At 41.6% G+C, this 23,390-nt stretch overlaps 1 protein-coding gene and 1 long non-coding RNA gene across 3 annotated transcripts in view; one reads left to right on the forward strand and one right to left on the reverse strand.

Moving 5' to 3' along the window:
- MAD1L1 (mitotic arrest deficient 1 like 1) overlaps positions 1–23,390 on the forward strand; it is a 790,601-nt gene that overhangs the window by 687,364 nt on the left and 79,847 nt on the right. The window lies entirely within an intron of this gene.
- On the reverse strand, positions 16,838–17,461 carry LOC130284824 (uncharacterized). The gene is made up of 3 exons (XR_008847150.1): positions 17,386–17,461; positions 17,202–17,257; positions 16,838–17,036 (listed from the first exon to the last, which is right to left on the reverse strand). It is a non-coding gene; the product is annotated as an uncharacterized LOC130284824 (long non-coding RNA).

Below are 23,390 nucleotides of genomic sequence, written 5' to 3' on the forward strand. Positions count from 1 at the left end.
GTGGGGGGCACTGTAGGAGTGTGGACGACGATGGGGGAAGGGGAGGATTGGGGGCTGTAGGAGGATGGAGGGCTGTAGGAGTGAGGAGGATGGGGGGCTGCAGGAGTGTGGAGGATGGGGGGCTGTAGCAGTGTGGAAGATGGGGGGGTTGCGGCATCCTCCACACTGCTACATCCCCCCCATCCTCCACACTGCTACAGCCCCCCATGTTGTTCAAGGTACATACCGTAAATAAATAAGCCCTACCCTGAAAATAAGCCCTAGTGTGTTTTTTGTGACTAAAATTAATATAAGACCCGGTCTTATTTTCGGAGAAACACGGTATATATAGCTGGGAGGCTATGCTAATACAAAATTTGCAAGTTTTTTTTTCCCCAGTAGCTTCAAAAAATTTTACTAAAAGCTGAAACCAGAGTAAGGGAAGGGTCACACGTACCCCATTTTGGTACATATTTTCTGCAGCTGATTTTGCCACCCATTGACTTCAAGGGGTAGGAAAATTCCCCTTCAGCAAAATACATCACATGCCCACTTTATTCTCATTCCTTCACAACTTCTGCGATGACATCACGTACATTTAATGCAGCCAATCACTGGTCTCGGTGGTCATGTGCAGGAAGAGACCACTGGGGCCAGAGATTGTCTATATGACGTCATCACAGCATGTTACAAGCGAAGACAAAGGAAAAGATCAGCTCGACCATCTTGCAGCTTCTAGCGGATACCAGCACAACCTTCTTCGTAGAAGCAAACGGATCTACCCTGGAGACGTGTCTGCTGGTGAGGCAATCCGCAAGGGATGAAAGGAACAACAGGCTCGGTAAAAAATCCAAGGTTTATTAAATCATGTTAAAATCCAAATGTTACAGACAGTGAAGAAATAAAAGCAAAAACGAAACACACCCACGCTTTCGACTTGTTCACAAGTCTTAGTCATGGCCATCACAGCATGGCTGCAATTTAGGCATGAATACAGTTTTTTTTTTTTTTAACAGAATATCACAGTTATATTTTCCCTCTAAAGAACAATGCCACTCTTGTCCAGTGACTATGTCTAAAATTGCAGCTCAGCCATTTTTTTTTTTTTTTTAAGGAATGTTAAGCTAAAATATAAGACATAAACCATAATCTAACACCCTACAACCCCAATCAATGACTTTATGTAACTTTTTCTGTCACATAGAAACTACTAACAGGCAGGTCTGCAGCTGGATATTAATATGGCTCTATATATATATCTCTATATCTATATATATATTGTATACACTAGCTGAGTACCCGGCACTGCCCGGTTTTTACTTCCACATCCTTGTTGGGGAGGAAAATCAACAAAAAAGGAAGCTTTTGACTTCAAATCCCATCCCCATATATTGTTGTCATATCCCAACCCCATATCCCGTCCTCATACCCCAACCTCTTATCCCGTCCTCTTATCCCGTCCTCCTATCCCGACCTCCTATCCTGTCCTCCTATCCCGTCCTCCTATCCCGACCTCCTATCCCGACCTCCTATCCCGTCCTCCTATCTCAACCCCCTATCCCGTCCTCCTATCTCCACCTCCTATCCTGACCTCGTATCCCGACCTCCTATCTCCACCTCCTATCTCGACCTCCTATCTCGACCTCCTATCCCAACCTCCTATCCCGGCCTCCTATCCCGACCTCCTTTCCTGTCCTCCTATCTCGACCTCCCATCCCGGCCTCCTATCCCAACCTCCTATCCCATCCTATCCCGTCCTCCTATTTCCACCACCTATCCTGTCCTCATATCCCGACGTCCTAACCCGACCTCCTATCCCGACCATCCCGTCCTCGTATCTCAACCTACTATCCCGTCCTCCTATCTCAACCTCCTATCCCGACCTCCTATGCCGACCTCCTATCCTGACCCGTAATATGTGTACCAGGTATTGAAATATCTCCAGCCGTACAGAAGTTATGTGAGAACATACATTTCCCATTGATTTGCATGGGACTTTAAACAAAAACCCCGACCATCACAAATGGCATGACATATAAGTAACGTGTGCAAAGTTTCATGTTAATATCTTTAGCCGTTTGGAAGTTTTTGTGGAACATACATACATACATACATACACACACACACACGTTGAGTTTTATATATCTATATATATATATATATATATATATATATATATATATATATATAGATAGATATACATATATATAATAATTTTTTTTTTTTTTTTTTTTTTATTCTGACTTTTTCTTGGAGAAGTCCAGCTTTGTTTTTATAACATGAAGATACAAATAACTGATTTGCGTGACTATATAAAGGGGTACTCCGCCCCTAGACATTTTATCCCCTATCCAGAGAATAGGAGATAAGATGTCTGATCGCTGAGGCTCTGGCCGCAGGGACCACTGGCATCATCTGCCCGCCATCCGGCACGGAGTGGAGTTGGCTCCGTGTACCGAATGACTGGGGTGCCGCGCCGGAGATCGCAGGGGGCCCAGCAGCCAGAGCCCCAGTGATTAGACATCTTATTCCCTATCCTTTGGGGCTAGGGGCGGAGTACCCCATTAATCCATGTGTTAGTGTATAGATTCACATTATGACACCCATCTACTCTCAAACTGCTAAAAAAGATATGATGAAAATAACATTAATCAACAGCGGCATGTTGTCTGTTTCCACATAAATAGAAATGTGTACCTAGGACAAGAGATCCATCAACAGCAACTTGACAGCCATTCCCACGTGATTAAAAAAAGACACATGAGCAACAAGTCCACCAACAGCAACTTGTTGACTGTTTCTATATTACAAATAGAGATTTGGTAATAGCACAATTAAACAAATAAATATACATTCCGATGATGACCATCTCATCATATGGAGGTGGAGCTTCGCTTTTTTTTTTACTCTATTATTCCGATAATAAGCTCTGTTGGTTTTATGTTTCGTCTTGCGATTAACATATCAATTTATTCATGTAAGGGAAGGTACAGAAGACGCTCTGCATCATGTTGATGAATTATCTGCAGTTCCTGAAGTTATTTAACATTCTGCGCGTGGTACTCTCTGTGTTGTAGCAGATGCCTCATTCTTTCAGGCTTTTCACATTCGTCGCGGAAAAATCTCTGCTACATTAACAGCGTCGCAGAAAATGCTAAATCAAGATAATAATGCGTGCACGGCTATTTACTGCCACTCCTGAGCACATCCACCTAATCTCCCTCACGCCGTCTGCATCATGTACTGTCCAATCGTCTTCTCCAAGTATGAAGTGAAATATTGACTTTCAAGTAGTTGCAAGGAGCAATCATAGTGCATACAGAGGTCCCGCTCTTCTCCATTCACATACTATGGAAAATAGAGGATTAAACTTGGCCGTACATCTATAAACATTTAAAACTCAATCTGTATACAGTGGTCCCTCAAGTTACAATATTAATCAGTTCCAGAACGACCATTGTAAGTTGAAACCTTTGTATGTTGAGACCAGAACTCTATGGAAACCTGGTAATTGGTTCTAAAGGCACCAAAATGTCATCCAAAAAATAGGAAAAAGTGAGAATTAAAGAAAAATAAGTAGATAACTAATATAGATAAAGCATATCCTTATATATAAAAGTAAGAAAGATCTGCTGGGAGGTGTAATCACTGTCTATGTCAGTGTTTCCCAAGCAGGGAGCCTCCAGCTGTTGCAAAACTACAACTCCCAGCATGCTGTCCGGGCATGCTGGGAGTTGTAGTTTTGCAACAGCTGGAGCCACCCTGCTTGGGAAACACTGGTCTATGTAGAGGACAGGAGCTTCTTCGGGGTCCTGTACAGAACACGCAATTTCCTAAAAGAGTAATGGAGTCGCCCTCACCTGGTGTCCAAAGGAGCAGCTAACCCTGGTACAGGTAAAGTGTACAGAACATGTAATACCTCCCTGTACTGTAGGGGGCGCTACCAGACACCAGTCAGTGCATGCACTTCAGTAATACAGGTAAAGAGTACAAAACATGTAATACCTCCCTGTACTGTAGGGGGCGCTACCAGACACCAGTCAGTGCATGCACTTCAGTAATACAGGTAAAGAGTACAGAACATGTAATACCTCCCTGTACTTTAGGGGGCGCTACCAGACACCAGTCAATGCATACACTTCAGTAATAGAGGGGTTTTACCAGTGAATGCCCATTCTGATTGGTCGGTTCTTCCGGCCATTGACATTTTTCACAGATCTGGACTGTCCGTACATTGTATGTTGAGTCTGGTTTCAGCTTACGATGGTCCAGAAAAGACAATTGTATGTTGAAACTATTGTATGTTGAGGCCATTGTAAGTTGAGGTATCACTGTATATATATGTGTGTGTGTGTGTATGTATGTTCCAGCATCACTTCCAAATGGCTGGAGATATTCCAATGAGACTAAGGCTTCTTTCACACTACAAAATTCTCCGTTTTTAAACATCCGTATGAAGTTCGTGTGTGACGGAAGATAGTAACAGGAGAAATCGTTCATGAACTATCTTCCGTCACACAAAATAACGTCGGTTATCAATAACGGACTAGAACGGGTTCAAACTGCTATTAGAAAATCCCATAGACTATAATGGGATTTTCTAACGGACGTATAGGATTTTGTTACTGCCGTTTTCAGCTGATTTTCAGACGGAACTTCATACAGATGTTTAAAAACGTAGAATTTTGTAGTGTGAAAGAAGCCTTAGTACACGTTACTTATGTGTCAACTAAAAATATGGGAGAGTTAAATCAACCCTAACCCACCCCTGTAGGAAAAAATTCCAGGATAACTTGACATTTATTCATTCAAATCTCTGCTCATTCTGGGTTAAGTAGTCATGTGGGTGGAGGAGATACTCAGTGATTGACCACACCCCCTCCCATACACATGAATGGTGGTGGTGTAGCGTCACCTCGCAACCACGGCCTCTCGAAGCTGGCGTTTAGAATGCCGGGGTGCCGGCCCTAAGATCGTGGTGGGTCAAAGCAGCCAGACTCCCAGACATCTTATCCCCTATAGCACAGTCCACGTACCAGCACCAGCTATCCAATCCCCTGCAATGTGCCCGGATCGGTGTCCAGCCAACACCAGCAATGAAAATGAACAGCAGAAGATCCAGCACTATTTCTTTGCAGCTTTATTGAAAACAGCACACGGATAAAATCAGCCAAAACTCAGACGCGTTTCGAGCGCATGCGCTCTTTCTCTGTGATGTCACAGGTACATCCAGGTGAGGTTAAATACCTTTTTATTAGGGGAGGGGAAAATCCCGTATTCCCACCTCTCTCTGGAGACCTGTGACACAGTTCACATTAGTAAGAACAAAAGACATTAAAATATATAAAATCCAAAAAGGATAGGGGATAAGATGTCTAGGGGCGGAGTAACACTTTAACCTCTTAAGGACCCAGGACGCATGGGTACGTCCTGGGTCCCGGTCCTGCGATATAATGCGGGGTCACGCGGTGACCCCGCATCATATCGCGGTGGGCCTGGCATCATAGTGAAGCCGGGACCTGCCGCTAATAGCGCGCGGCACTGATTGCGGTGCCGCGCGCTATTAACCCTTTAGCCGTGCACTCAAAGTTGAGCCGCGCGGCTAAAAACGAAAGTAAAAGTGCCCGGCCAGCTGAGGGAGCTGTTCGGGATCGCCGCGGTATAATGGCGGCATCCCGAACAGCTGTAGCACAGGAGGAGGTCTTCTTACCTTCCTTCCTGCAGTCCGATCGCCAATTGAATGCTTCAAGCCTGAGATCCAGAGCATTCAATCCCTGAAAACACTGATTGATCCATTCCTATGGAGATGGATCAATCAGTGTAAAAGATCAGTTAAAGCAATGTTATAGCCCCCTATAGGAGCTATAATATTGCATAAGAAAAGTATTAAAAAAATCATTAACCCTTTCAATTATCCCTTCGCCTAATAAAAGTTTGAATCACCCAGGATTTCCAAGAATAAAAAAAACACAGTGTAAATAAAAATAAACATATGTGGTATCGCCGCTTGCGGAAATGTCCGAATTATAAAAATATACTGCTTTTTAAACCGCACGTTCAATGGCGTACGCGTAAAAAATTCCAAAGTCCAAAATAGCGCATTTTTGATCACTTTTGATTCCAATAAAAAGTTATCAAAAAGTCTGATCAGAACAAAAATGGTACCGCTAAAAACTTCAGATCACGGCGCAAAAAATTAGCCCTCATAGCGCCCTGAACACAGAAAAAAAAAAAAGTTATAGGGGTCAGAAGATGACCATCAAACCTATATAAATAGGGTTTCATTTTAACCGTACGGACCTACAGAATAAAGATATGGTGTCATTTTTGCCGAAAAATGTACTGCGTAAAAACGGAAGCCCCCAAAACTTACAAAATAGTGTTTTTTCATTAATTTTGTCGCACATTGATTTTTTTTCCCGTTTCACCGTAGATTTTTGGGTAAAATGACTAATGTCATTACAAAGTTGAATTAGTGACGCCAAAAAATAAGCCATCATATAGAATTTTAGATGAAAATTTTAAAGAGTTATTATTTTTTAATGTTAAGGAGGAAAATATGAAAATGAAAAAAAAACGGAAAAAGCCCGGGTCCTTAAGGGGTTAATAAAGGGGTACTCTGGTGGAAAACTTTTTTTTTTTTCAACTGGTTCCAGAAAGTTAAACAGATTTGTAAATTACTTATATTAAAAAAATCTTAATTCTTCTAGTACTTATTAGCTGCTTAATACTACAGTGAAATTTATTTTCTTTTTGGAACACAGAGCTCTCTGCTGTCATCACGAGCACAGTGCTCGCTGCTGACATCTTTGTCCATTTTTAGAACTGTCCAGAGTAGGAGACAATCCCCATAGCAAACATATGCTTCTTTGGACAGTTCCTAAAAGGGACAGAGATGTCAGCAGAGAGCTCTGTGTTTGTGATGTCAGCAGAGAGCTCTGTGTTCCAAAAAGAAAAGAGATTCCACTGTAGTTTTAAGCAGCTAATAAGTACTAGAAGAATTAAGATTTTTTAATATAAGTAATTTACAAATCTGTTTAACTTTCTGGCACCAGTTGAAAAAATAAAGTTTTCCACCAGAGTACCCCTTTATCTGTAGTATTGAGCAGCTAATAAGTACTGGAATGATTAATATTTTTTAATAGAAGTAATTTAGAAATCTGTTTAACTTTCTGGCACCAGTTCATTTAAAAAAAATAATAATTTCCACCGGAATACCCCTTTAACAATATCTCCATTCAGTTTTCCCTCAACTCTAACCTGTCCCAACCACTAAAAAACACCCCCTACATGATGCTGCTCCCACCATATTTCACTGTAGGGATGAAATGGGGCAACTGAGGAGCAGTGCCTGGTTTCCCACCCAAAGAGCCTTAAATGATAATAATATAGAAAGGTGCCCCATCAGATAGATAGTTTCTTCCCCCAGTAGGTAGTTGCCCCCTTGTAGGTAACCAGGTGCCCTAAAATATGTTGTTGCCCCCAAGCAGATATCTTGTGCCCCCTTTAGATAGCTAAGTGCCCCCCTCTGTAGACAAAAAAAAAAAAAAAGGAAACATGAAATACTTACCACCTCCTGCTCCCGTACTGGCATAGCCTGCTCCTCCCCTGCTGATGACTGTAGGCACAGATATGATAACAAGTGAAGTCATCGTGTGTGTGTGAGCTGGACAAGCGAGAATATTGCTGATATTCTCCTATAGCATTGACACCTGTTCTAGCAGAGGTTATGATGTATAATGAATGTACCAGCAGTGCACATGTCTACAGTCAGTCTCCAGTGAAGGTAGTTAACCTGCCTGCATGGTATTACACTGAATATTCCATAGGAATCCTATGTGAGCCAATATATTACTACAATCTGCACCCCCAGGCCTTACATACATTTGGCTTATATTAATTGCAATCTGTTAATTGGAAATGTAAAAGCACAAGCTATAATGATTTGGCTATTAGTCATGTACAGGGCATGCTGGGAGTTATAATGGAGACCACTGCGGTAAGACATCAAAACAAAACTCTAGAAATTACCATTAATAAATTGTCATTTATGAACATAACAAATTTGGCTGCTCCAGTAAAATATAACTGTGTCTTAATTGCTGAAAACTTTTTATTGAGGTACCACAATTTTCCTGTTATTATTGTTAAATTATTATTAAATCCGGTAGAAATCCAAAAATATTAGAGTTGGAGATTGTGTTTAAAGGGGTACTCCAGTGGAAATTTTTTTTTTTTAATCAACTGGTGCCAGGAAGTTAAATTACGTCTATTAAAAAATCTTAATCCTTCCAGTACTTATTAGCTGCTGAATACTACAGAGGAAATTATTTTCTTTTTGAACACAGTGCTTTCTGCTGACATCACGAGCACAGTGCTCTCTGCTGACATCTCTGTCTGTTTTAGGAACTGTCCAGAGCAGCATATGTTTGCTATGGGGATTTTCTCCTACCCTGGACAGTTCCTAAAATGGACAGAGATGTCAGCAGAGAGCACTGTGCTCATGATGTCAGCAGAGAGCTCTGTGTTCCAAAAAGAAAAGAATTTCCTCTGTAGTATTCAGCAGCTAATTATAGTAAAGTGCTGAAAGGGTTAAGAATTTTTAAAAGAAGTAATTTACAAATCTGTTTAACTTTCTGGCACCAGTTGATTAAAAAGTTTTCCACCGGAGTACTCCTTTAAAGTCTGATAACTTTTTCATTTTCTTAGTATTTTTTTAATGTTATTTTCTAGGGGGGATTGATCTCCTTTCCTTAAATGCATTATCCTTATGGATAGAGGTGAGCGAACTTACAGTAAATGCAATATCCTTATGGATAGAGGTGAGCGAACTCACAGTAAATTTGATTCGGCACGAACTTCTCGGCTCGGCAGTTGATGACTTATCCTGCATAAATTAGTTCAGTGGACTGGAAAAGGTGGATACAGTCCTAGGAAAGAGTCTCCTAGGACTGTATCCACCTTTTCCAGCCCACGGGAGCACCTGAAAGCTGAACTAATTTATGCAGGAAAAGTCATCAACTGCCAAGCCGAGAAGTTCGTGACGAATCGAATTTACTGTAAGTTCGCTCATCTCTACTTATGGACAATCGGTTCTTGAATATACAGGCAGGTGCTATTTCCACTCCAATAACATAGAACAACAAGCAGTAAATATAAACCCAGTTGTAAGTAGATATGGTGCCGTGGACATACGGATCCTGATTATGTTATGCAGTATATGTTGCTGTCTACAGAGCCTGATACGAGGTTGTATGTTTATTCAGTTGGATAATGCTGGCTCAGCAGTTCTATATTATGTGGATGTGATATGAATTGGTTACTCAGCAGTTACCATGATAAGAAGGAATAACAGCTCCGCTTTGCTTGTATTATCGGAGCCAGAACATCTCACCTGTGAAGAGGCCTGCAGCGCGGACATTATCATGGGCCTTTATTCAAGCTTAATGCATTAACCAGGAGGCTGTGAATACAAACCCCATACTTGACTATATGTCAGCCCAGAAGGTAAAGATAGTAGGGAATTGTATGGACTGTTGTTCCAGATAACAGATAGTTGGATCTTTTCTCTGAAAGGCTTATTCCCTGTCTCTCGTCTTGTAGTGTTGTGTGAATTACTTAATGCCTAATGAATCCGTGTGCAGGAACGAGATATGGTAAGGAACAGCAACCCTGCTAAGCCTTATTGTCTTCTTCTCTAGAGGTAGAATGGAGGATTGAAGACAAAATGGATGGACCATGTCCAGTGGGGGGTTATAGTTCATCATAGAGTAAGGGTATAGAAGGATTATGAGTTACACAAGATAAGCTGTTGAGCTGTGGAACAACTTGGTACATGTGTTAAAGAAAGCAAATTGTCATTGGTCAGGTCAGTGATGCCCATCACAAACACAATACGCTTTGGTTCTTTTTGGGAAAATCCTAATAAGTAGCCCATTTTATTACTTTCCATTGTGTCCCCTCCATATGTGACTATGATATATGGCTACTGTCTTCTCATCCATAATGGATATGGCCATTTTCTACACAGTACTAAACAGTTTTTGTATAAAATAGATATTTACATTGATTGTTTATTGTAACATTGATCCAGTGAGGTCAGTCGTCCTTAGTTAATTGATTAGCCCTATAATGTCTGAAAAGGGAATAAATTGGTTACCTGATCACCAAGTCTGGTCCTGTGATGTCACTGGTCTTTAGTGGTCTGATTGGTAACATTGACGAGTCTGGTCTTGTGATGTCACTGGTCTTTAGTGGTCTGATTGGTAACGTTGACGAGAATGGTCTTGTGATGTCACTGGTCCTTAGTGGTCTGATTGGTAACATTGACGAGTCTGGTCTTGTGATGTCACTGGTCTTTAGTAGTCTGATTGGTAACATTGACGAGACTGGTCTTTAGTGGTCCGATTGGTAACATTGACGAGACTGGTCTTTAGTGGTCTGATTGGTAACATTGACGAGTCTGGTCTTGTGATGTCACTGGTCTTTAGTGGTCTGATTGGTAACATTGACGAGACTGGTCTTTAGTGGTCTGGTAACATTGACGAGTCTGGTCTTTAGTGGTCTGATTGGTAACATTGACGAGTCTGGTCTTGTGATGTCACTGGTCTTTAGTAGTCTGATTGGTAACATTGACGAGACTGGTCTTTAGTGGTCTGATTGGTAACATTGACGAGACTGGTCTTTAGTGGTCTGATTGGTAACATTGACGAGTCTGGTCTTGTGATGTCACTGGTCTTTAGTGGTCTGATTGGTAACATTGACAAGTCTGGTCTTGTGATGTCACTGGTCTTTAGTGGTCTGATTGGTAACGTTGACGAGAATGGTCTTGTGATGTCACTGGTCCTTAGTGGTCTGATTGGTAACATTGACGAGTCTGGTCTTGTGATGTCACTGGTCTTTAGTAGTCTGATTGGTAACATTGACGAGACTGGTCTTTAGTGGTCCGATTGGTAACATTGACGAGACTGGTCTTTAGTGATCTGATTGGTAACATTGACGAGTCTGGTCCTGTGATGTCACTGGTCTTTAGTGGTCTGATTGGTAACATTGACGAGTCTGGTCTTGTGATGTCACTGGTCTTTAGTGGTCTGATTGGTAACGTTGACGAGAATGGTCTTGTGATGTCACTGGTCCTTAGTGGTCTGATTGGTAACATTGACGAGTCTGGTCTTGTGATGTCACTGGTCTTTAGTAGTCTGATTGGTAACATTGACGAGACTGGTCTTTAGTGGTCCGATTGGTAACATTGACGAGACTGGTCTTTAGTGGTCTGATTGGTAACATTGACGAGTCTGGTCTTGTGATATCACTGGTCTTTAGTGGTCTGATTGGTAACATTGACGAGACTGGTCTTTAGTGGTCTGGTAACATTGACGAGTCTGGTCTTTAGTGGTCTGATTGGTAACATTGACGAGTCTGGTCTTGTGATGTCACTGGTCTTTAGTAGTCTGATTGGTAACATTGACGAGACTGGTCTTTAGTGGTCTGATTGGTAACATTGACGAGACTGGTCTTTAGTGGGCTGATTGGTAACATTGACGAGTCTGGTCTTGTGATGTCACTGGTCTTTAGTGGTCTGATTGGTAACATTGACAAGTCTGGTCTTGTGATGTCACTGGTCCTTAGTGGTCTGATTGGTAACATTGACGAGTCTGATCTTGTGATGTTACTATTCCATAGTGAACTGATTGGTACCAGTATGATATCAGTGGTCAATAGTGAACTGAGTGACATCATATTCAAGGCTGGCCCTCTGATGTCACTGGTCTATATTGAACCTAATGGTGTCATTATCTAAGCTGATCCTGTGATGTCACTGGTCTGTATTAAACTTAATGGTATTATTATGAGTGGTATCATTCATAAGGCTGGTACATGTTAGGTCATCCTTGTTAAAATCAACACAGAAATGCTTGGTCCTCCACAGTGATGGATGTTCATTGTAGTTGTTCAGGCTAATAGATAAGACTCCTGAATGAGAACCCTTCAGAATTCAGAATTTTCATATAGGAAATTTACAAATCGTACCTCTCGTGACCTCTCCAATAACCTGTTCCAGGATACAGAATCTCAGCAGCCAGGATCAGTTATTTCATTGCCTCTTTTATATTCCCTGACAACCCCTTTACGTTTTTTTTTATTTTATCCTGCAGGTTTTATTCCAGCATTACGTTTAATAGTTAACACTAAAGTCTTCATTGCTTTTTACGATTCTTGACCTTGAAGCATGCCGATAGTCAGTCATTTGGCGATGGCTTTCACCGTTCTCATTAATGAACTTCTGGTCCGTGCTGTTGGGGCCATTGAGGAGAAGACAGAATGTTTGTAATGGGAATCGAATAGGGAAAAGCAACAGATGTAGAAGCCTAAATTCAAATCTATGTGCGCCTTCATCCTGACTTTTCTTTAGGCTGTATTACACACACGGATCTTATTAACTATGCACACTTAATTAGCTTTCACCAAAGTTTCGGGAGATAGTTCTCCATGGTTGGTCATGTGATCGCCAGCAGATTCGAAGACTGTAAAGAGCAGCTTGTACAAATATTAATCTCCGTGGTCAAAGCACATCATCTATGATAATGTAAAGCACAATGTTATAAAGCAGCCCAGCCTAAATGCTTGTTGGCAGGTGACTGCATGGCATTCCTGGAAAAAGAGGGTAGACTCATTGTCTGGTACTGAAGAAGTCATGTGTGATCAGGCCTCCTAGCTAAATGTGTGCATGATTTAAACGGAGGACCTGCAAGATACGTGGCATTCCAGCATTCACTGTTTGTTAGCAAGATGGAAAATTTCAAGCTCAGGTATCCAATGCCAGCTGTCACAAAAAATATGATCCAAACGCACGAGCCCAGCATGTGCTGTCTCTGTGGTACAGCATAGCAGGGAAGCAAAGCCCAGGGCTCAACGTCCGTCCTGGTCACACGCAATCGATCAGTCAGCTTCTAGAGAGTGTTCCTATTGTTGATGTGTGTGTGTATATATATATATATATATATATATATATATATATAGTGTATAGGTTTATATTTATAGCCAGCATCTTCCTGCAGCAAAAGTCCTGTTATGCCAGTTTTAATGGACAATTTAGTTACCCATTTGCACTCAATTGACATAACGGCAGGGGTATAACTAAAAGTTAATTCATTTGAGCAAAAGTAATACAACAAATAACCTATGTGCAGCACTAAAAACAGTGCTATGAGTTTCAGTTCCGCAGCCCCTACCTGACGAATGATCCGTTGCGGACCGGAAATGCATAGCATTGTTTGAATCCAATTTACACCCCATACCTTGTTTTCTAACAATGCAGTTCATCTGGGAAAGGGGAGTCCTGATAATTTCATATACTCCTGGCATCAACAAAGACTGGGCCCTATCTCCTTAAAAGCTCCAGGGCGCTCGCATGTGCTGTCTCTATTTGGCTACCCTTGATAAACCGTCAATCTAAAAAAAAAATATGGACCCATTTACAGCAAACAAAACGAGGGATTCCAAAAGTTTTTATTTTGGCAAAGATCACTAGGGTTTGCCACACTTTCCAGACGGGCCTGGTGTTTTCTTCACCATGACCCTTGGTCCAATGTTCCGCCCCTTTGTTTGCACATAATGCAGCTCCTCTGGGGAGAGAAGTCTTGAAAGGTTCTACCACCAGGGAAGGACCCGGTCTCTCCAAAGACCCTATAGCATCTATATGGTCTCGGTTATGGTACACTCTCCCTTAAAAAAGAGGTTTCCAAAGACAAGCCTTTAATCTTACAGTATGGCGGTCACTTGATTTTGAATCACATGGTATGAGGAATTGTATATAATGCCATCTTCTACACTTTGTATTGTCAATTGCTGGCAGCTTACATATTTGTCGTACTGTTACGGTGACTTTAGATTTTTTATCTACCTAACAAACGCACAGTAAGGATTTAAATTTCAGGTTTTCAATATTATCGCGAATGGTCTGAACACTGTTTTCTTTATCTGATTTTATGAAATAAGAGAGGTGATTTGTATTTGTCACCAATACTGCGAGAATTTTTATTGTTTTGCACTGTTAAATGGCAAATTAATATTTTATGCAAAAAGAATATTAAATCAGGAGACGGCTTTTGTGGACCGCTATGGTGTTTGTCCCATATGTTGCCATGTTGTTTAAGTATGAGTTAGCCTCCATACATATTTATATACCCCTTGGTTGGTTATATTCTTTTGTATGTTAGAAAAGTAGACTTGATTGAGCTCACTAGTTCACATATATGTTGTATACATTATCATGTATCGGATGTCACTTGGAAACAAAGGCATGACTATAGGGGTGCACAGGTTATAGCCTGAGGAAGCATACAAGGTCTTGCTTTACTCACCACTGTTTTAACTTAGACCCAATAGCCTACAGAGCCATATATGTACTTTGCAATGCTCATAAGAGGCTGCTATGGGGATATCTTCTCTGTTTCATGGGCAAATTGAAGTGATTTCAACTTTATTATAAAACCAGTCCATGTGTTGTGTCTGATATTACAGCTTAGTCCCGTGGAGCTGAGCTTTAGTATCAGACACAACCTATGGATTTATGGTTTATGGAGAAAAGCAGCCATGTACAATCCCTATAATGAGTTTGTATATTAGTGACCACACTGTGTGTACATTTAAAAGGCACACTGTCCGTGAACACTGGTAGTGCCTACTTGGCAACAATCCTAATTTTGCTAGACAATCCCATGAACTAGGCTCAAAATGAGCAACTCAAACATAGGAATTTTGGGCCCGGTCTTATAGGCAAGGATTTATTGTCCCAATTTGGGCTTTGAAAATGTTGGCATCTTTATATTCCTGGCATGTCTTCCTGTTCTAAATACTGAGTGTCCTAATGTAGCATTTTTCAATAATCACATTGCCATTGTGTGACACAGTTGACCATAATGTCTTCTCTGTTGACTCCCAAGTGGTTTATGATGACATTACCAAGGCCATATCTGGCTTCAGCTTTGGTCCAGGTTTGTAATATTTGAGGGATAAGTAGATCTTCAGAATAAGACTTAAAACAAGTGCCACATTCATCAACCATTAGACAACGAGAAAGGTTTGTAAGGTTATATAGTTGTTTCTCTGAAGGCTTTATAAAGTTGCCGATAAAGAAAATGGGCTTTGTGTGTGTCCTGTTGTGTGCCACACTCCTCTACCAGTCTTCCCAACTAACAGACATTGGTGATACAGGATGGTGCCCAGATTGGTTCTCAGCAGAGTCGGCATCAAGAGCCCTTCTAAAGGTGTGAAAAAAGATCCGGGAAATCGACCCTGCATTTTCCTTTCTTTTTTTTTCCTCTGCATTTCAGAAAAAGAAAAGTCTTATATTCCCATATTTTATAAATGAACTGAAATCTAATGAAATGTGTAATTACATTAGTCAGATACAGTGAGCAGCAGACTTGTACATGCTGATATGTAGGTGGTTTCCATTTTAACCGCAGAAAAATGTTTCCTTTCATCTTGCATCTTTCAGACTTTAACTCATTCCAATCTTGTTCATTTATGCAAAAAAAAAAAAAAATCTTCAAACAAGAGTGGCGCAGGCCCACCATGAAAGGAGGCAGGTTGTGTAATAAAATGTAAATGGTGTAATTGGGCTTGTAGTGAAGGTATTTACTCTTCACCTTTGACCTGGGATGATTGCAGTCTGACAACACAAAGGAGCGGCCATCTTCTTGTTAATGACGGCTAATTTCCCCAGGAGTTAATGGAGCGGTTGTGCCCGTCGCCAAACATGTTGGGTCGAGCCTAAGGCTTCACAGTGATTGGCACCAATCCAAGCGCAACGTGCCTTTAATTATAGTAATTCCAAAATCAAAAGCAGCAATTTCTAGCGAGAGACATTGTCTCTTCAGTTTGCAAATAGGTGGCAACTAATGGATTGACCTTTCATTAGACAAATACGCTGCTTAGTTTTCTCTCCCTTCTGTCCTGCATTGGGAAAGGCAGGTGGGGACGTCAAATCCCATTAACTCACTGAAAATGATTTGTTATTTATAAATTTTTTCATATAACCATCTCGAGATTACCATTTAGTTTTGTATGGGTGATATGAATATTGTCGCACTGTACGCACAGCTGGAGTACCGTCTACAATTTCACCATGACTTTCGTATTACAGAGTTGTTTTCATCATTACGCCAACGTATTTGTATATTATTTTTCCACCTTTTGACTTTCTAAATTAATTTTTCTGAATAGTTTTTTTTAAGCATTATATGCATCATTTTACTTTATTTCCAAATTTATGATTTATTTTTTCTTATTTTTTTATTTTGCTGAATTTAAAAAAAAATTTCTTTCAGGATTTCCTTTAGGTAGGGATACACTTATTAAATTACATACAACATATTCTGACCATAAGTTGCATACAAGGCAGGAAGTTTAAATATGCATATAACTCTACTCTCTAACTAGATAACTATTTTAGGGGGCGCTTTGGATGTGAGTCACATGTAGATTATCATTTGCAACAGGTTTTTTGACACTAAACGGAGACATGTCACAAGTGGATGGCAGTCGCACATGACGTACATTGAATTCTAAGCGCAAAAAGTTGCAATTTGGAACTTTTGACTAAAAGTTCTGTAGGATTGTTTTTATTTTTGCAATTCACAATCATGTGTAGTAACATTGAAGGATGCGATGGTTACGTCAATGTTGCAATGAGATCTCTTGGGGGGGAACCCAGACGCTAAGACTTCATGGGGCCCCAAAATTCCTGATGGCGGGCCTGCCTCTAAGGGTTAATAATGATGTTATCCATTCTCTTCATGAGGATTTTGATAATGTTCTTGGTAATTTTTCTGATAAAATTATTCACGGTAAAGATTTTTTTCATTTTATTTTTATTTTATGATTTTATGTAATCGTTTTAAGTGGCATAATACTGTAAGATAGATGGAATCTTCTCCTGGTGTTTCTTCCTCACTCCGCCACTGAATAGACCCAATCAATAATTTCTTCCTCCTTAATCTCGTAAAATGGATCCTCGAAATAATTTTTCACTGGATCTTCTGCTGGATTCTCTGTAGAAAAGAAAATGTTTCCATTAAATTATTCTATAGTTTTAATAATATAATTCTACATGATACGGGTGATATATATATATTTATATATATATATATATATATATTTATATATATATATATATATATATATATATACTTGTTAGGTCATGGACCAAGACTCACCAGGGTCAGGCTCTCTCCTCTTCATTCTCTCCTTTCTCCATTCCATAATTTTGTGCCTATAAAGAAAGGGAGAAGATGTTATAAAGAAGACTCTGTACTATACAGGAACCACAGGGTCCATAATGGCCGATTCACATTACAGAGAAAAGACAACTAGAAGACATAAATGATGACAATAACTTACCAGATGTAACTCCCCAAACATCCCAGAAACAATAAGCCAAACAGCTCAAACTCTACAATAGTCCATTATCTCTCCTCCTCTTCTACAACCCTCAAAGGACTCAGTGTGAGAGAAAAATGGAGGGATTTTCCCACACGACCAATCACAGCGCAGCTAACGAGCTCTGGTAAAGTGAAAGCTGAGCTGTGATTGGCTGCTGTAGGAAAATCGCTCCATTTTTTTCTCTCCCAAAGTTTGATAAATCTGGGTCATAGTGTAATAAAATATGATATAAATATCACATACATATAATCATTTTATTATGATGAGATACTTTCTATAATCCCAGGAAATGCTGTTTAGAGGTATTTCTATCCTAAAGGCACAGGATATAACAATGCCTACAGTAGTGATTAGATTGGGGGGGGGGGGGGGGGGGCAGTGTGTGATCTCTAACATACATGTCATGTGCCCTGGGGGCAGGGCTGGACCATGTGTGACCCTCTAACATACATGTCATGTGTCCTGGGGGCAGGGCTGGACCATGTGTGACCCTCTAACATACATGTCATGTGTCCTGGGGCAGGGCTGTGTGTGACCCTCTAACATACATGTCATGTGTCCTGGGGGCAGGACTAGACCATGTGTGACCCTCTAACATACATGTCATGTGTCCTGGGGGCAGGACTGGACTGTGTGTGACCCTCTAACATACATGTCATGTGTCCTGGGGGCAGGGCTGTGTGTGACCCTCTAACATACATGTCATGTGTCCTGGGGGCAGGGCTGTGTGTGACCCTCTAACATACATGTCATGTGTCCTGGGGGCAGGGCTGGACTCTGTGTGACCCTCTAACATACATGTCATGTGACCTGGGGGCAGGGCTGGACCGTGTGTGACCCTCTAACATACATGTCATGTGACCTGGGGGCAGGGCTGGACCGTGTGTGACCCTCTAACATACATGTCATGTGTCCTGGGGGCAGGGCTGGACCGTGTGTGACCCTCTAACATACATGTCATGTGTCCTGGGGGCAGGGCTGGACCGTGTGACCCTCTAACATACATGTCATGTGACCTGGGGGCAGGGCTGGACCGTGTGTGACCCTCTAACATACATGTCATGTGTCCTGGGGGCAGGGCTGGACCGTGTGTGACCCTCTAACATACATGTCTTGTGAGCTGGGGGGAGGGCTGGACCGTGTGTGACCCTCTAACATACATGTCACGTGTCCTGGGGGCAGGGCTGGACTCTGTGTGACCCTCTAACATACATGTCATGTGACCTGGGGGCAGGGCTGGACCGTGTGTGACCCTCTAACATACATGTCATGTGTCCTGGGGGCAGGGCTGGACCGTGTGTGACCCTCTAACATACATGTCATGTGTCCTGGGGGCAGGGCTGGACCGTGTGTGACCCTCTAACATACATGTCATGTGTCCTGGGGGCAGGGCTGGACTGTGAAAATGACGCTCAGATGAAAATATGATATCCCCTCCCTCCCCGAAAATAGAAAACACACCTCTTTACAGTTTCTTCATATATCCCCCTATTCCTGAGATATTTGTGTTTATAGTTTGTATGACATTTCAGGGAATTGTCATATAAACGTAATTAAAAAAATGGCTGATGGGCGGGATTATACAGTCAGGGGGTGTGAATGTCATACAATGAGGGGCGTGTATGTCTTACACACCCCTGACATTATACCCCGCCCATCACCTGTCACTCCTATGATTAAAATTAAATTCACGCCCATCTGACTGATTCCCTGAACGTTAAACTATAAACCCTCCTCATATCACAGGAACGGGAGGACGTATCAAGAAATTGTAAACCGCCGTATCAGGGCAATCGAAGATATTTAATGATAATGCAATCTGAAATAAACATATCTCGACACAAAAAATCCCAGGTCCATAATAACCTTGAGTTCATTTTGTAATGTTTCTATGCACTTTATAGCAGTATTATCCTGTATAGATAAACTCTCCCAGTGATACTGTGTTTATCACTTCTGCAAAAAAAGACAAGAAAACATGACAACTCATGGTTAAAGGGGTATTCCAGGCCAAAACTTTTTTTTATATATCAACTGGCTCCGGAAAGTGAAACAGATTTGTAAATTACTTTGATTAAAAAATATTAATCCTTCCAATAGTTATTAGCTTCTGAAGTTGAGTTGTTGTTTTCTGTCTAACTGCTCTCTGATGACTCACGTCCCGGGAGCTGTGCAGCTCCTATGGGGATATTTTCCCATCATGCACAGCTCCTGGGACTTGACATCATCATTGAGCAGTTAGACAGAAAACTTCAAAAGCTAAAAACTATTGGAAGGATTAAGATTTTTTAATAGAAGTAATTTACAAATCTGTTTAACTTTCCGGAGCCAGTGGATATTAAAAAAAAGTTTTTGCCTAGAATACCCCTTTAAGTAGAAAGTGTCTGGCATCTCTGATCCATCCCTTCTTTCATCTTTGTTACACCCCATCTGCCATGCTGCTCAGACTCCACGTTCTGCGCTCTTGAGTATCTGTCTAGTTTGGGCTTCAGTGTTAAATGTTCCATAGGGAGAACTTAGCAAATAGTTGAAGTAATGTGGTTATCTCCCCAGTGATGATGGGTGGGGAGCGGGAGGGAAAATAGATTTTCTTTTGGTTGTCACTTTATTTAGGTTGGACATCTAAGCGGTGTACAGTGATTAATAGACGCGGAAATACAGCTGTACTGTGCAGGGGAGAGGTGCAGGAGATGGCCGTATACATCAGGGCCCACAAAACAACTTTGGGATCCTCTGGAGGGTCCAGGGGCTGACACGGTATTGGGCCACAAAATCCAGCAGAAGACTACCCCATCTGGAGCGGATCTTGGGGCTAGTCACGTGCTCCAGGGTCTTTTTCTTATCAGATGAGTCACAAATAACCTATTAAAAAGAGAGAGCGCTCCATAGCGTAAAACCGCCGGTTTAGGGTCCAGAGCAGAATATTGCATTAACCCTTACCAAAGGCGGTTGTGTGAACAATGGTCAGCGTGAGTGAGTAAGAGGCCTGGCCTGCAGCCTTCCCAGCCAAGCGAATGGTACCAGGAGAGGACTTCCAGAAGTAGTGGGTTTCAGCGGCACTGACCAGGAATAGACACGTCGGGTGAGTAGGAGAAGGGTTTATTTAAAACAATGCAACGCGTTTCAACTAGACCTCATTAAACTTGTAACAATTTTAACCATTGTTAAAAGTTTAAAGGGGTATTCCAGGAAAAAACTATTTTAATTTTATTTATTTTTTTTACATCAACTGGCTCCAGAAAGTTAAACAGATTTGTAAATTACTCCTATTAAAAAAATCTTAATCCTTTCAATAATTATCAGCTTTCGAAGTTGAGTTGTTCTTTTCTGTCTGGCAACAGTGCTCTCTGCTGACATCTCTGCTTGTCTCAGGAACTGCACAGAGTAGAAGAGGTTTGCTATGGGGATTTGCTTCTAAACTGGGCAGTTCCCGAGACAGGTGTCATCAGAGAGCACTTAGACAGAAAAGAACAACTCAACTTCAGCAGCTCATAAGTACTGAAAGGATTACGTTTTTTTTTTAATAGATGTAAATTACAAATCTGTTTAACTTTCTGGAGACAGTTGATTTATAAAAAAAAAAAAAATTCTGGATAACCCCTTTAATGAGGTTTAGGGAAGAAGTTAATTCTTCCCTGTATATAAGACCACCCTCTTCTCTGTTTGTCATGCCTGATGAAGCCGCGCAAGCGCGGTGAAACGCGTTGCATTGTTTTAAATAAACCATTCTCCTACTCACCTGACGTGTCTACTCCTGGTCAGCACCGCTGGAAAACCCACTACTTCCGGAAGTCCTCTCCAAATAACCTATTAGACATTGTTGATAATCCGTCCTGTGCGTACAATGATGACAATATAGATGGCACTGCAATTTAAAGGGGTTGTGCCCATGTTCTGTATAGGGGTGGATGGTCCCTGATCATTTTCTCATGTGGGCCCGAGGAACTATGTCACTGCTGAACTTGTCTGGCTCGAGACCGTTAGTTGTCACCTATTTCGTGTTGGACTTCACATTCATTTGCATTGCATATTAAACATCTCCCTAAAAGATCCAATCCAAATGATTCTCAGACGTGTCATCAATACATTGAGGCAAATGGTTCTCTAGAGCTTAAAGGGGCACTCCCGTGGAAAACTTTTCTTTTTTTTTTTTTTTTTTTTATCAACTGGTGCCAGAAAGTTAAACAGATTTGTAAATCACTTCTATTAAAAAATCTTAATCCTTCCAGTACTTTTTAGGGGCTATATACTAAAGAGACATCCAAAAAAGAAATGCATTTCCTCTGATGTCATGACCACAGTGCTCTCTGCTGACCTCTGCTGTCCATTTTAGGAACTGTCCAGAGCAGCATATGTTTGCTATGGGGATTTTCTCCTGCTCTGGACAGTTCCTAAAATGGACAGCAGAGGTCAGCAGAGAGCACTGTGGTCATTACATCTGTTTTCCACGGGAGTCCTTTAAATCTCTTGTAACCTCTTCTATTACTGAACCCTTTTTACAAAGAGTTGTAAGTAAATCATGGGTTGTTTTTGTGCTGGGAGGTATGGTTTTAACACTCTATGGCAGTGGTCTTCAACCTGCGGACCTCCAGATGTTGCAAAACTACAACTCCCAACATGCCCGGACAGCCAACGGCTGTCCGGGCATGCTGTGAGTTGTAGTTTTGCAACATCTGGAGGTCCGCAGGTTGGAGACCACTGCTCTATGGAGCCCATTTGTTCAGAAAATCAGTGGAGCTTCAACGCTATAGACATAACCAGTGTGACCTTCTCATATCTACCTTTAACATATAAGAACTTAAAGGGGTACTCCAATGTAAAAAAAAAAATAATAATTCAAATCAACTTAAGCAGATTTGTAAATTACTTCTATTTAAAAATCTTAATCCTTCCAGTACTTAGCTGCTGTATGCTCCACAGGAAGTTGTATTTCTTTCAGGAGTTCTTTTCTGTCTTACCACACTGCTCTCTGCTGACACCTTTGTCCGTGGCAGGAACTGTCCAGAACAGGAGAGGTTTTCTATGGTGATTTGCTCCTACTCTAGACAGTTCCTGACATGGACAGAGGTGTCAGCAGAGAGCACTGTGGTCAGACAGAAAAGAACTCCAGAAAGAAATACAACTTCCTGTGGAGCATACAGCAGCTAGGTACTAGAAGGATTAAGATTTTTAAATAGGCGTAATTTACAAATCTGGTTAACTTTTTGGCACCAGTTAATAAAAAAAAATTGTTTTAAACCGGAGTACCCCTTTAAAGGGGTACTCCGCCCCTGTCATCTTATCCCCTATCCAAAGGATAGGGGATAAGATGTTAGATCGGCGCGGTCCTGCTGCTGGGGACCCCGGGGATCGCCGCTGCGGCACTGCGCTATCATTACTGCACAGAGAGAGTTCGCTCTGTGCGTAATGACGGGCGATACAGGGGCCGGAGCATCGTTACGTCACGGCTCCGCCCCTTGTGACATCACGGCCCGTCCCCTTAATGCAAGTCTATGGCAGGGGGCGTGACGACCGCCACGCCCCCTCCCATAGACTTGTATTGACGGGGGCGGGCCGTGACATCACGAGGGGCCGAGCCGTGACGTAACGATGCTGCGGCCCCTGTATCGCCCGTCATTACGTGCAGAGCGATCTCGCTCTGCGCAGTAATGACAGCGGGGTGCTGCAGCAGCGATCCCCGGTGATCTGACATCTTATGCCCTATCCTTTGGATAGGGGATAAGATGTCTAGGGGCGGAGTACCCCTTTAACCATTGCAGCAGGTCATAAACTATTAGAATTCCATGTGAATTTTGCCTCAGTATTCGCTATTGAGTTCTATTGGTGGAGGTTACTCATGGATGGGGTACACTAAGGTTGCTCAGCTATTAGTCCCACACATGCTGTATATCCTGACATAGTTTTCATTAGAATTCAAAGTATTTTTATTTTGAGCATATACGGTAACGTTTTTGGTCTAGTCT

This window comes from Hyla sarda, chromosome 8, assembly GCF_029499605.1.
Source record: "Hyla sarda isolate aHylSar1 chromosome 8, aHylSar1.hap1, whole genome shotgun sequence".
In the NCBI taxonomy this organism is placed as follows: domain Eukaryota; kingdom Metazoa; phylum Chordata; class Amphibia; order Anura; family Hylidae; genus Hyla; species Hyla sarda.